The sequence below is a fragment of the Trachypithecus francoisi genome, unplaced genomic scaffold, assembly GCF_009764315.1.
Source record: "Trachypithecus francoisi isolate TF-2019V2 unplaced genomic scaffold, Tfra_2.0 Lachesis_group0, whole genome shotgun sequence".
Classification (NCBI taxonomy): domain Eukaryota; kingdom Metazoa; phylum Chordata; class Mammalia; order Primates; family Cercopithecidae; genus Trachypithecus; species Trachypithecus francoisi.
The window spans coordinates 32,424,928-32,429,341 of NW_022681453.1; the positions used below are offsets into that span (position 1 = coordinate 32,424,928).

The 4,414-nt window shown below is 38.2% G+C and overlaps 1 non-coding gene across 1 annotated transcript; it reads right to left on the bottom strand.

Annotated features, from left to right (window-relative positions):
- Positions 1–3,751: 3,751 nt before the first annotated feature.
- LOC117084775 lies at positions 3,752–3,968 on the bottom strand. The gene has a single exon (XR_004437662.1). It is a non-coding gene; the product is annotated as a small nucleolar RNA U3 (small nucleolar RNA).
- Positions 3,969–4,414: the final 446 nt, after the last annotated feature.

A 4,414-nucleotide genomic window follows, 5' to 3' on the forward strand; every position in this document is an offset into this window, starting at 1 on the left:
CACTCCCTGGAGGAGCAGAGTGGAGGGTGTGTGTGCATGGGGAAGTCCAAGCTTTTCATATCTGGAAAAGAAGACTGGGAGAGGCCAGCATGAATGGCTACTGTCCTTGCCAAATCTGGATGGTATGTCTTAGGTGAGTTGTTAAGAAAACTTCCTGACTGCTGGTGCGGACAGATCTTGGAACAGACTGCTGAGGGCAGCTGCAGGATGACTCTCCCTGGAGTTCAGAGCTGCCTGGGTGGTTCCAATGCTCTTGCCTGACTCAGCTAGCCCAGACATCCTGAGTGACCTCTGAAGGTGTGCCCCAACTCACTGAGCCCTAGATCTGTGTGGGCTTCTAGAGGTGAGGAAGACATGGGGCCAGTAACATAGAACTATGGTGGATCGGTAGCTTCAATGGGTACATAAGAAATTTCAGAGAAACTTAGATATTTGGATGTACATCTCTGCTCACTGGAATGAAAGAGAAAAAAAAGAGAAGCAAAGAGAGAGGGGAGAGGGAAGAAGAGAAAACCAAAGGGAGGATTTTAACATAGCATTATGCATAGACAATCAAGCAAAAGATACATGAAAGCCATCAAGATGATTGCAGTGACATTTGATTTAATAAAGTAGAAAGGAAGAAAAGTAGGTTTCAGGATGATGGAATGGGACTGTTCATCATATCATTTTTTAAAATATGTATTTCTTTTTGATTGCTAATTTATTACTGAAATATATCAGATTTTCAGCTTTTGTCTTGCAACTTGGGTCTTGGGGAAAACTCACTTGGGCTTTGGTCTTAGGAACATGTTCCTATTTTTTTGAATAGTTTGAGGAGAATTGGTATGAGTCCTTCTTTGAAAGTTTGGTAGAAGTTGGCAGTGAAGCCATGCAGTCCCAGGTTTTTCTTTGTTAGGAGACTTTTTAATACTGAGTCAATCTCTGTACTCATTATGGGTTTGTTCAGGTTTTTATATTTCCTTCTGGTTCGTTCTTAGTAGATTGTACATGTCCAGGAATTTATGTTTCCTCTAGGTTTTCCAATTTGTTAGTATATAGTTGTTCATTATAGTTTCTTATCTTTTGTATTTCCATGGTATCAGTTGTAACGTCTCCTTTTCCATTTCCAATTTTGTTCATTTGGGTCTTTTTTCTTGGTTAGTCTAGCTAGTGGTTTATAGATATTGTTTATCTTTTCAAAAAGCCAACTTTTCATTTTGTTGATCCTTCGTATTTTATTTTTAGTCTCTATTTCTTTTAGTTCTGCTCTGATCTTTATTATTCTTTCTACTCATTTTGGTTTTTGTTTATTCTTCCTTTTGCAGTTCCATGAGGTGCATTATTAGGTTGTTTATTTGAAATGTTTCTACCTTCTTGACAGAGGCATTTATTGCTATAAACTTCCCCCTTAACACTGCTTTGGCTGTCTCCCATAGGTTTTGGTATGTTGTGCTTCCATTTTTATTTATTTCTATATATTTTTTCTCTCTTTCTTAATTTCATTGACTCAATGGTTATTTAGGAGCATGTTATTTAATTTCCATGTATGTGTGCAGTTTTCACAATTCCTCTTGGTATTGATTTCTAGTTTTATTCCATTGTGGTCTGGGAAGATACTTGATATGATTTTGAGTTTTTAAAATTTGTTGAGACTTGTTTTGTGGTCTAATGTATGATCTATCCTGGAGAATGTTCCATATGCTGATGAGAAGAATGTATAATCTGTAGCTGTTGGATAAAATGTTCTATAATTGTCTGTTAGATCCATTTGGTCTAAAGTATAATTTAAATTCAATGTTTCTTTGTTGATATTCTGTCTGATCTATCCAGTGCAGAGAAGGGGGTATCAAAGTTCCCAACTATTGTGTTGGAGTCTCTCTCTCCCTTTAGATCAAATAATATTTGCTCTATATATGTGGGAACCCTAGTGCTGGGTGCATATATATAATTGGTATATCTTCCTGTTGAATTTATCCCTTTATCATTATATAATGACTTTCTTTGTCTCCTTTTATCATTTTTGATTTAAAGTCTGTTTTATCCAGTATCTGTTCACTTTTGATTTTCATTTGCATGGAATATCTTTTTCATCCCATGTGTTTTTAGAGGTGAAGTGAGTTTCTTCTAAGCAGCATATAATTGGGGCATTTAAAAAAATCCATTAAACCTGTCTGTATTATTTAAGTGGAGAATTTAATCTGTTTACATTCCAGGTTATTTATGATAGGTGAGGACTCATTCCTGTCATTAAAAAAATTGTTTTTTGGTTGTTTTGTATAACCTTTGTTCCTTTCTTTCTCTCCTCTTTGCCATTGCTTGTGGTGGTTTTTAAATTTTTTTTATTTATTTATTTATTTGTAGTGGTAACATTTGGATCCTTTCTCTTTCTATGTCTGCTCTACCAGTGAGTTTATATTTTTATGTATCTTCATGATGGTGGATATTGCTCTTTTGCTTCCTTAAGCATTTTTTTTTTTTTAGGGCCAGTCTAGTAATGAATCTCCTCAGGTTTAGCTTGTCTAGGAAAGATTTTATTTCTCCTTTATTTTTGAAAGATAGATTGGCTGCATATATTATTTTTGGCTGACAGTTTTTTTTTTTTTCCTTTTAGCGCTTTCTCACATTCTTTCATCACATTCTCTCCTGATCTGTAGTTTCTGCTGAGAAATCCACTGTTATTCTGGTGGAAGTTCCCTTACATGTGACTTGATATTTTTCTCTTGCTGTTTTCAGAATTTTCTCTGTCCTAGACTTTTGTAAACTTTCCTGATTTTAAATTTTAAGGATTTCAAAAAATTTAGAACCAACTGGTGTCCAAGTAAAGTATGTCACAGGGCTGGATATGACTGTGAGTTATCATTTTCAACATCTGGTTTTATTTATCGTATATGTTGAAATAAAAACAAAACTAGAGAAATACATAAAAACAGCAAGAACTATTAATAGTTGTTCCAATGTGTGTGTGTGTGTGTGTGTGTGTGTGTGTGTGTTTGATGGAGGCTTGCTCTGTTGCCCAGGCTGGAGTGCAGTGGTATGATCTCAGCTCACTGAGACCTCTGCTTCCTGGGTTCAAGAAATTCTCTGCCTTAGCCTCCTGAGTAGCTGGGATTATAGGCATCCACCACCATGCCTGGCTAATATTTGTATTTTTAGTAGAGATGCGGGGTTTCACCATCTTGGCCAGGCTGGTCTTCAACTCCTGACCTCATCATTCACCCACCTCAGCCTCCCAAAGGGCTGGGATTACAGGTGTGAGCCACTGCACTGGGCCCCAATGTTTATTTACTTGATCAAATCATTCTGGTCCTTCAAAATGCAATATAAGCACAACCTCTTACTAAAAGCCTTTCTAGACATGCCCTCCTCTTCCCACTCCTTCATCATTCCATCCCATCTGCCACCTCTGTGGTCCAAGCCATCATAATATCTTCTGATTATGGCATAAGACAAGACAGCTGCTAGAGCTCCAGCCATCACATCTGCACTCCAAGGAGCAGGTTAGGGGAAGGAAGTGAAGTGCGAAAGGGCCTCCTTCCAGATGAGGCAGTCCCTCCCTCTCAGATGACTTTCAGAAGCTGTACCCAAGAACTTCACTTCCTTATATATCATTGTCCAGTCCTTGCTGCAAGGGAGTTTGGGATACACAATCACATCATTAACTAAAGTAAAATCACAGATCTGTGTAGAGGGGAGAAAGGTTATTAGGTGGGCAATTAGCATTCTCTTCCATGACTTGTTTTCCTGTTTTTATTTTTTTACAAATACGGGAACCACTCAGACTGCAGTCTTTCCCTCTTACTCTCCCAGAAGAAGAGAAGAATGGTTATCAATGGCAAATAGCACGCAGTTGCAGCAGAGCAACACCAAGAGCTGGCTTTTCAGTCAGGAACAGACACTGTGTCTCCTTGTGGTTTTTCATGCTTTACATATTCAGAGAAACTTCTCTAGTAACAAACTATAGAAATGATTCCTGAAAGTATAATCTTTCCCTGCTTTTACTATTGTCCCCTACAATTCATTCTACAAACAACCATTGTTTCTAAATCAATTACGCTGTGTTTCTCAATTTAAACATCGTTAATGGCTCTTATTGTCTTTAGGATGAATGAGGCTACAAATTTTAGTAAGACCTAGAATGCCTGTGCGACTTAGCACTGTCAACCTCCTTCCTCCTCTAAGTCCCATCCCTCTTGCTCTCTTTCTTGGCTTCACCTACACTGGCATTACTTCAATTCTTTGAATACATCAGGTTCTTTTTGTCCTTTGCACAGGCTGTTCCCTCTGTCTTAAACTCTCTGCCCCCAACTGACTGATACTGCCAAGTGTTAGCTGAAATGCTGCCAGGTGTCATCTGAAATGTCATATCCTCAGAGAGGCCCTTCCTCACCATTTCAGAGCACCTCCTCCCGCAATTCTTCTTGGGCTCTACATT